The sequence below is a fragment of the Cyrtonyx montezumae genome, unplaced genomic scaffold, assembly GCF_038088225.1.
Source record: "Cyrtonyx montezumae isolate F1298 unplaced genomic scaffold, pur_monq_1.0 scaffold_1, whole genome shotgun sequence".
NCBI lineage: Eukaryota > Metazoa > Chordata > Aves > Galliformes > Odontophoridae > Cyrtonyx > Cyrtonyx montezumae.
Genome location: NW_027071825.1, coordinates 12282293 through 12293536, shown reverse-complemented (window position 1 = coordinate 12293536; position 11244 = coordinate 12282293).

Here is an 11244-nt window from a genome sequence, read left to right as displayed (position 1 = left end):
GCCACCTTACTGTGCTCATATCCACTGTTTGGTCTCCATAAACGTTCAGTGAGTATCAATGAATGTTAACGGGTGCCAGTTTTCCTGTGTGGAGGAACTCTGTGATACATCTTTCCTTCGTAGACACTTTCATGTCAGACTGCCCCTCTTCTGACATCTGTCACATGGCAACAAAATGTAAAGCAATATTGTCAGAAAGGTTCAACCTCTTCAAGCCATCCCATCAACATCTGCCTCTGACTTTACAAGCCAATGTAATAAAATAGGAGGCATTATTTTCAGGGGAGTTCTCGTATGAATATCATTCAGTTATTTGGATGTGTCATACGTGAATAAACTGTTGTGTACAAAGAAGCAAAATTAATGTAGTCAGCTCTAATCTCATGTGCTGTATGTGCAAGTGATCTTATCCCTTTTTCACTGTTGGAGAAGCTATTGTCAATTACCTCAGCTACAGAATCATAAAAAGATGCATTAAATTACTTTTTCTGTTCCATAGCTAGAAAAAGTACTGAGATTTTCTGAAGAAAAAATTAAATGTGCTTGTCATCCAGCTACTTTTAAGGCTTGAGAGATGCTGACTTAGGTAGGTGGATTGCAATTTTTCATGGGATCTGTAGGAGTTGAGCAGGTCACAACTGTGCTGTCAGGAATCTGGAATTCAAGAGTTGTGCTAATGAAACCTTTGTACTTCCAATAGCTAAACTACCTAATATCCTCTACTACAACACTTGGTGTTTTTTGTTTTTTTTTTCTTTTTTCTTGTGCCTAGTTCTGGACTAATTTCTCATACTAATTTTTCACTAGGTTCTTGTAGGGGAACAGTTAGGTCACAGCTTGAGTTGTGATTGAGCACCTGGGGAAGGGGTGGGGCTGGTCCAGGGAGCACAGACAAATTGCACCTGTGTTCCTAACGTGACCAAAAGGAGTGAACCCAGGGTGGAGGCACTCTGGGCTCATTTGTGAGGCAGCCATTGAAGGGGGTGACCTTCTCTTGACCTGGGCTTCTTGAGAGGGTGTGCTGTGTATCTGGAAAGTCCCTTTACCAGCTCTTCCACCCTCCCCCTATGTATGATTATTGGCCTGCCTGTGAATACTTTGCCTGGTATCACCACAAACACGTCAGAAGCAGTTTTGGTTCTTTGTGAGCAGAATGATACTAATCTTCAAAGTTTAGCAATTAAATATCTTCAGCTACTTGGCTATCAATAAATCAAAAATAGATATAACAGGAGAAACAAAATTACACAGGAGGTATGTTTATAGTAGACATGCTAATGTTGTGTGCAAACAGGGAACCAACATCATTGTACACTGACTGTAACACCAAATGTGCTATCCAACCTCTTTCTCCCTGTGTTTGCTAGTCCGCAAAATTGTGATGATGATACCTATTATATGCAACTGTTGAAAGAATTAATTCATTAATGTTTTCAAAAGGTCTTGAAATCCTCTAGCAGAAGGTACTGCACAATTGCAAGGAGTTATTTTTTTATTCTTTAATATCAGATTCAATAGGACATGCAGTATAAACCTTTAAAAAAGAAAACAAAAAGCCAATCAGGAATCTCTTATTCATACTGTCAAATGCTGGTAATGACCAAAGAGTCTTGTTTGTAGAAATAAAGAAAATAATAATAATAGCCCATGTTACTTGGTACACTGAAACGGCAATTAGCCTGCATTGTAGGAAGAAGAAGTGGAGCTAGACCAGAAATGAGCCATGATAAGCCTAATTGCCTTTAATTATACCTAAACATTTGCTTGTTGTCTGTCTTATGGAGGCAGAAGAAACCCTGTAGCTGTAAAAGGAAATAACGCTTGGTTTTGTTTCCCTCTTTTAAAGGGGACATAATAGCCACCATGGAAACATGTTCTTAATCAATGGCGTTAAACTCCTAGCTGCTCTGCTTCTCTTGAAATTGCGTGGCTTCATTATTATCAGGGGGAAGGAGGAGGGGAAGGGGTTTAATCACTATTTAGCTTTTCTTAACAAATTAAAATATTAATTACAATACACATTATTTTATCTTTTCTTAAGCTATTTCTAAGTATTGGTGAATGAGAACTCACTTTATATTGGAGTAATTTATTCTCAAACTATCTAGAGTTACTTTTTCAACTTGTTTTAAAAATCATTGTGGCATAAAATTTTATCTTTTGAAAGCCAGGAAAGACTGTCTTTTCCAATTTTTTTGGTCATTTTTAACATACAGTGCAGTAATCAACTTGATTTTTTGACAGTTTATAGAACAATTGATTAAAAAAAAAAGAGACTTCTGATAGAATACAACTATGATGAGAAATCCATGGCCTCTGCCATAGATGTAAAATCTCACTCTCTCAAAGTTGTTGAAACACAGAAGTATGGTGGGATAAGAAAAGTGGCTTGTGACATGAGCAAGATGAGTACCATTATGCATCCTTCATCTGTGTTGTACGCAATTTTGAGTGTGTCCATGCCTCTTTTAATTTTTACTGCTGTTACACTTCATTGGGAAGAAAATTTGGAGAAAAGGAACAAATGATTAAATAATGTCTCTGTCATATTGTGGCTTAGTAAACTTTTTATGATTCAAATGTATGGTGGCGTAAATCAGTATATTTCTATTAGCTGTAATGAAGCTATGTTGATTTATAACAACTGCAGATACAATTAATTAATCTATTGAATTAGTTTGTGTCAGAATTATATGGAATACTTTAAGAAACACATAGCAGTTTGTCAAACAGATGTATTCCTGCACTCATTGCTGGTATTGCTGCAGGTCAGTGGACAATAGGTAGAAATAACCGAAGGCATATTTTCATAAAACAATGATCTGTGACTTCAGCTCTCTTCATGGGTGCTTGTGAATTTTGTGACTATTGCTGGAAAAAGCAGAGCATGACTGGAAGCAGTGAGAATGATTAGCCTCTATTAACAGAGCACTATTAGTCATTGGAAGTACATCTGGAGTCTGAATACTCAATATTGTTTAAGCGATATGTAGGCTGATCTAATTAAATGAAATTAACAAAATGAAATCTATGTAAAGCAGAAGCGAAAAGACAATATGAATCTTGCCTTGAAAGTAAATCTATCTTTTTTCTTTTTTCTTTTTTTTAACAGTGAAGTTAGAAATTAAAGGGGAAAAAAAATACTGAAGTGAAATTTGCCAATGGCAACTTCTATTTCAATTCAATTCTAGACCCGACCTCTTTTACCATCATGATCTCTCCCTTTCACCTTAAAGAGCAAACCCTTTAAAAGCTCAGGGTATATGTGCAGAAAGGGTTAGCCAACCCTAACAGTAATTTTAATTGTAGCCATGGGATATTCAGCTTGTAAGACTTGCCATGAGGTCAAAAGATTGTCTTTTCTTAATTACAAATACCTTGTGCAGGCTTACTCCTAGACATTCTTGCTGACCTACGTTATTGATGTAGTCTGACTTACAGGTCCTTATTTATTTTGCACCTTGTTTTCCTGCCCTGTTACAGTTTCTTGAGTCTTTTCTCATTGTCTTTATTGATGCTATTGTTCTTATACTACAAATAAACTGAGAACGCTACATTTTTGAAGCCTAACTATAGCAGAACTAGAGGGAGTGTAAACAAACAGTACGGCCATTTCTTATTCTTTCTATTGTACTTAAACACAGAAAAATGCAACAAAATTCTGTTAGATCCTAGAGGCCTGTGTTTATACTGCCACAGCACAGGGCCCTGAATGCTTCAATACCATTCTTTGCTTGCAACTTTCTACTAAGTCTACATCTAGGATGTGAAGCTAGGTCTGTAGCCCAAGCAAGCAATTCAGTAGAGTGGTGGATTGAAAAGTGTTTTATGTTGGAAGCTTCAGGAGTTTTACCATCTAGTAGTACCAGTAAGCTACTATCAGAAATTGTTGTTCTTGGCATATTCATATTAATTTCTTATTGAATACAAATAAATGTTCATGAGATCATTGTCCTGGCTGACTCTTTGATTTAGTTTAAGTTCTCTGCAGCGGACATCTAGTAACAGCAGTGTGATGTGGGCATTGTAAAGGAAAAAGCATAGCTTAGACTTGGACTGACACTTAAAGGTTTCATTGTGCTTCAGCTGTTTAGGGAAGACCAGATGCTCTTTGTTGTAGTTGCTTTTCCCTAATGTTCAGTATGTTTAGTTTCACAGGAAAATTATAGAAGTGATTTAAACACATATGACTTCTGCTGTTACCTTTATAAATCCCTCTTCCTCTAAGTTTCCTGGGGTTACTCATGCAAATTCCTAGCAGAACTAAGAAATGAAATCCTTGAGAGTTCCTCAGTAAAATATCTATATTATCTGCATGAGGATGATGAATTGGTGGTTTTGTGTAGGATTATGTACATCTTGTGCACAGATGTTTGACCTTCCCTTTAGACGAGTGTTACTTATGTATTTAGTGAGGAATGGCATTGGCTTTTCAGTAAGAGGTTGGATCAGGCCCTTTGAAGGCTTTGTTTATGCTTCTCTGTGGCAGAATCAATGCAAGAGAGCAAATGATTGCTGCTATTTGCCCCTTTACCTGTGTCAGCACAATTCTCTACAAGCTGAGAGGAATCCAGGAATTAGAAAGCTTATGGGAGGTAGAGGGGAGAGAAGTTAATAGGAACCATATTACTGCAGCTGCTAAATGTGTACTATTTTATTTGCTCTGTGATCTTTGATTGCTGTATATGAGGCAGCACTTGAGGGGAGAGTTTAGTCCTGAAACCAGGTTTAGCAGCTGGGCTGACACTGAATTCAGATTGGATTGGAAGCTAGAAGCAGATGTTTTTACGAATGCAAAATTCTGCTTATCTGCCACTGGTCCTGCTGATTTCTCAGCCTCTGTACAGCTCTTAGCTCCTCTTACTCTCTGTGGTGTTACTTTACATTCCTGAGGATCTTGGCTCTGAGGTGCTGGAGGGTAAGCGTGGTTCAGAAGCAGTTGCAGGACACTGAGACTTGGTTTTCCAGCTCCTAGTGAGCTGAAGTAAACACTGACCTAATTAGTTATTGTATAATGTCATTCAATACTTTGCTACACTTTTCTGTGGTGGTTTTTTTTTTTCTGTTCTTGTTTATTTTTTTTATCTTAAGATTTGGTTCTGTCTATGTGACTTTAAAGTTGCTCTTTTCCCCCTGCTGTGCAGGGAAATATGCTGAAGACAATGCAGCCTCATAGAACAACTGTGCAAGGTCAGCCACAGTGAAGCCTAGCTCTTGCCTCTAAAATACATAAGATAAGCACAGGACTGTCACTTGAGTCTACTTTTCTCTTCAGTTTTGGAGAAGTTCATGTCCAGAACTTCCTTGAAAGTAAAATCAAGAAGTATGCATCTCTTCTTCAAGATTGAGAGAAGACAAGAATTTCCAGGCTTCCTACTGACATTAATTGAATGCAGTGTAACCGTATTTAGAGACACCAACACAATTTATTAACTTGTTTGTGATACCACATCCACAGTTTCAGACTAAATCTCAAAATTAGGTGCATCTAAGGAAGGTGTGTGTTACAATAGTTAGAGTACTGCTAGTTGCTTAATTTCTCTTTGCTCTAATAAGAAGTCATCTTTGAATGGGAAGTGAAAATCAAAGACTGAGAACACTCCTTAAATTGATTGTCATCAATAACAGTCAGTGAGTGGACAAAATCAAACAAAGAAATAAAAAGCAGTCAGATCTGTCCCTCAGGATCTCTCTCTCTCTATTCTAACACATCTCTTTGTTTGTTAGTGAACTGAGAAGTATTCTAAAGTAAACTTATGGCTTACTTCTCCTGGGAGTAGTTTCATGGTGTATTGGCAATTCTGGCAAACAGTTTTAAAAATTATTTGGAAGCAGTGAATTTCTGATGAGCACTGTGAAGTCTTGAAAGCAGTTCTACCCTTTGACGTTCCATAATCTATGAAAGAACTTATGATACTGTATAAATATTACTACGTTAGTGGTGACATAAGAAACAGTGCAGTGTTTGCGGAGTTGTGCTTTGCTAAAATAGATATATTGTGTTCCTCATCAGAGTTGCTAAGTATATGTAAGTGCACTATGGTATGATTATAGAGCTCTCTACTGTTAGCTGTTTAATTCAGAAGCAGTAACTGTTCAGCATATCCTTATCTAGGGAACATCCTCTTTGTGTTATAGTTCCATTAATCACCTTAGCTTCTTTGAAGTTTACAGCAGTGGTGGATCTATGGTGATTGTCTTTAAGTATGGAAGACTGAAAATCTGTCAGGGTTTAAGCAGTTTGAGAATGTTCAAGGAACACTGACTTCAAAATAAAGCAGTGATATGCAAGGTTTAGTGGGTTTTGGTAATGTAATTTCTCAAAGTTTTAATTTGTGTTTTCAGTGCTATCAACCGTGGAATCTTCTGTTTGAGACAGGATCAAACTGGGAACTGTAATGCTGAGCCAAACAGCAGCTCAGTAGTGAAAGCAGAAGCTTTCACTCTGGAGACTATTGAACTGGTGTCTTAAAGTGTAAAATCGTATTTCTGAAACTGCTAATAAACCACCCTTTGTCTCCAAAGGGCAATTTTGTCTTGTATTCTATGCTGTATTTTGCTTATATTAATTAGAACTGTCCTCGTTTCTTATCTTTGCTGTTTTTTTCCTCCTTTGCCTCTTTCATCACTCAGCAGCAAGCTTGTATTTTATGTTGAGAACAAATGTTAGTCCTGTGTAAGCATCCTATATAAGGTTTATGTACCTCTGAATTTCACTTAAATATGTTGAACTGCAGGTGACTTGAAAGCTGTCTAGACTTATATCAGCTATCAGCATGAGATGAATGTTACCACTTAAGTAATGCTATAAGGCCTGTTGTGGCTTAGAATTAGTGTTATGAAATGGATTCTCAGGCCATAGTATTTCCTGCTGTAGCAGCTGCTGACAAGCTGATGCCATCTAAGTCATTTGAAAACTTGTGGGCTACTGAAAACTATCTTAGGCTGTTGGAGTAGATACACATTTTTTTTCCTTGCCAATACAGGGAAGTCCATATGCGATATACATGCAGTCATGGGTACTTCTGATAATTCCACAGAAGATAGTAAGAAAACTAGAACTATTTTGACATATTTCTAAAGTTATCTTAAGACAAATTGAGACAGACAAAGCAATTCTTATCAAGGAATGATTGTAGCATGAGTAGATGTATTCCATCAGGAGTGGGAGAGACCTGCTGAACAATCTTCCTCAGGGCTTAAATCCAGTCTCTAAAAAATGAGGTTTTTTTTTTTTTCCTACCACCTGTAAAGTTCAGGAATGAGTTTTTATGTAGTTGCAGGTTTACCTGGGAAAAAGAAATTTTTAATTGCAGATGACAGTGGGTTTAATTCTAGCTTATGATAAATGTTCAAGAAGTCTAATTATCATTGGATAAGTGGACCAGTGTAAAGGCATGCAATGTTAAATTCAACCAAAGCCATTCATTTACAGCTGTCCTTGACATTTCAGGATTAATAGAAATATGAACAAAAGAAACTACATCGGATCACTTGAGTTACTAAATTTGAACTGAACTCTAATCAGATTAAAATTGTCTGTGACTTTTACTAGCTATTTTCTTTCAAATATTTTAACTGGAAAGACATCCGTTTTAAACTGAAAAAACATTCTTCGTTCCTATGTTTTATTTTTAATAATCTTGATAAAAATTAGGTTTTCATCTTCCTTACTGTTTGATGCTGTCAACAATGAATGCCAAGTAATCAATAGTCTTGACCTAGGACTTACTTTGCAGTCCAGGATTGACTTTAAAATTTGTCAGGTTGCATTTTTTCCAACTCTTTTCTCATGCACCATAAGGCTAATGTTGTAGAGTGGAAGGAGGGGATACAGGGATAACTGCTGATACTCTCAAGATACAAGCAGAATTTAAGTTCATATTCTCATTTCTAAATACAGTGAAAGGTGGCAATAGCACACCTCACTAATCTTTCCCAGAGGAGCTTGCCTTTGGTGATGAAGAAAAGCGCCTATGAAAAACCCATCACTTCCAGGCTGTTCTAGCAACAGGGGAAGCAATTGCCCTGCCATAATTTGCAGGTTTTAGACAGCAGGCATGTAGGTCTTGCCATTGTCTTCCAAATACCTTATTTTTAAATAGGTGGTTGGAATAGAAAACTGTATCCTCAAATCCCCACTTTTAACTGAGGAGGGCTCATCTGACATGATAACCTAAGTCAGAAGAGAAAAGTGGGTAATCTTAGTAGGATGCAACCTGAAAAAAAGAGAAACTGTATCTGTTTTCCTCCCCAGCTGCTGCTGAACTCCAGAAGTACAGGAAAACACATTCAAAAAGGATTCATTTTCATCCTTAAACTTTGGAAAAATGAAAAAGGTTTACTACTGAACTAGAATGATCTGTGTCTTTGCTTTAGGCAGGTAAAAGATAAGATTTGGATTTGTTCTAAAACACTAATTCTCCATTCCTGCCAGGACTTCAAAAACTAATCATTCATTTTGTACCACTTTTTGCCTCTCCATTGCCCTTCTTTAAGTTTGCTTTTCTGTGTGTGCCTGACCTCTGGTAGAGATATGGACGTTAAAAGACCCACTGATCTTTTGAGAATAAAGACTAGGACTTTAAAAGAGAGAGATGTATATTTATACATTGGGTTTACTTTTGTCATTGAAACTTCAGTGCATTTTTAACAATGGGGCAGCATTTGTTGGAAGTATGGTAACTATTTTATGTCTTTAAGTATACATATGTGGTTGAACAAAGCTGAAGACTCCTAATTCACAGTATTTCCAATTTAAACTACAGTATTAAATACAAACATTAAAGGATTTTTGTGATTATCTCTTTGCTCAAGAGAATGGTAATGTATTTGAATATAAAATAGCAAAGGTTGTAATATCCCACTTTCTTCTGTTAAACCTTTTCATAAGGTTGTGTATCTCTAACAGGAAAATGTCTGAGAGACAAGATGCTCTAAGATGAGGTTAAATTAATGGAAGTCTTATGGATATTCTGAAAGCTACGGGCTTCGTATGCCTGTTATGTATTTTAGTAATGCCTCCATATCAACAGACTTACAAGTTCTTATCTTTGCATATAATTCTGTTGTGATTAAAATAAAAGTATGATACTTTAAGGATCACAGCCTCAACTAATAAATGTGGAGGCAAAGTAAACTTCTTTCTGTTAAGGAATTATACTTGTAACAACAATTGCTGTGTCTCTTAGAATGGTCCTCTGAAGTTCCATCTGAAATGCTCTCTGGGCAGATGTCTTTGCTCACGGTATCTAAAGTAATACTAGATAGCAATGTTTAAGCACAGAATTGTTCTCAATGCTTGACTACCTCTTGTGTCTTACAGGAGTAGAGAAATCTCTGATATAATTAGACAGCCCTCCCACCTAAGCTGTGTTGTTTTTTGTTTTTTTTTTCCACAACTGTTCTTGAAGCTTGAGAAGGGTTGGGTGGAAAGCAGCTGTTTAAAAATCTTCTTTTAAGAGGAACCTACACCAGGGAACTCTTCCCCTGGTTTCCTCTAGGTGTTTATGCCAATCCATTGTCTTTGGTAAAAGAACTGTGCCCCATAGCATTTGATCTGGAACGTGTTGTGAGAAATCTGCCACCAGTTTTCTTTGTATGAACTGGTCCAGGGACTAGAACGTGCATAAAATAGCTATTAGTGAAGTTGTTTTGCTTATAATTATGGAAGAATATTTTAGAAAAAAAAATGAGGCAAATCGTACTGATATGAGCACTTATCTCAGTAACTTCTGTGTTGAATGACTACATGTGCATTAAATTCATCTTTATTCTATGGATTAATATAGCAGAGTAACTCCAATTTTGAACCTCCACATAAGCTTTAAGAAGTATATGAGAAGGCAGTTGGCTCATGTATCAAAGACAGATAAAAGAAGAATTTGAAATTTGGTTCAGATCTGAAAAATTGTCTGTTTTTAGATCATTAAAAAGCTCTACAAAGTTTATTTCAGCTAATTGTCTAGTTTCCTAAATCCAAGCCAAGGTCTTTACAAGTGCCACAATATCATAACAGGACTATAATTGTCCAATAGATTTTCATTGCTCTAAATATTTTAAAGACCTTTAGGTACTTAAAAGCACTATTAAGTAGTCCTTTCACTTTGGCGTTCTCCTGTAAGCCCCGTCAGAGAGTTGCATTTTGCAGCCTGTCTGAAGGTCACTAAATCAGTTTACCTTATGAAAAGGTGAACAGACAACCTTTGTACTATTCTTTTTTTTGTAGAAGATGACAATTTAGCGAAGGCTTTCCAGGGCAGGACATGGTTTGTAATTAGCATTGTCAGGAGTATTGTCAACAAATGTGCATGTCAATTTTGCAATTCCTTTTACAGATTCAGCCTCAGAAGTGTATATGGATATTTGTTCCATGGAGCTCAACAACATCAGTATACAAAAGTTTCTAGATAGCTCTATTTTAATGCTGAATTAAAAATTTGAATTCACAAAAGGGAAAAGGAGTTTTTGCTGACTCGGACAGGCTATTTTTATTAGGAATTTAGCAGGATTTTATTTTAAAATATGGTATATTAGCTGTGGTAAGGATTCCTCTAGCTTTTTGTTCTTCACTCCGTAAAAAGAAAACCTATTTTGAATGTCCTACAGTAGCATTACATCTTCCCACTTAAATCTCTCACTGGATAGATACTTGTACCCATTTTTGTGAATCATTAAAATTCTCACTCTCTTTCATCAGCACAGTCTGATCTTCTTTTAACTTTTTGCTTTCATCCTTCTTTTGCAGTATTTGTTTCTCCTTCGTCATCCCTGCTTCTTTTCGTTCAACTTTCATTTTCCAGGGGTTCATGTCATGTTCGGTGTTTTCATTTACCATTGTGTGATGTTGGAGCCACAATTACTGACCTTATGGGATGGGCTTGAGTGTTTCCCATCCTTTCCTCAGTTTAATTTTAAGCTATTTTGGTAGAAGAGTGGTGTCTGATCTTGCTTTTTGTTTTCTCCTGGATACAAATGACCCTTTCTAAGAGGAAGCAATGAGCTGTGCTGTGTTACTGAGTGCTCCAAAAGTCAGCATATGAAAATGAATAAATTGGTTCTCTGTCCTTCACTATGATTTGTATTATCCCTCTCTTTATTGAATTAAATGTGTTAATAAAGGACTTAAGTAGCGGCTAAGAAGGAGCTGGCTGTCATTTATCAATTAATTACCCATGAAAACTGAAGTTACATGGTAGTTGTAATTGTACCCATGGTGTGAGGCATATGCTATGTAAAAATGCA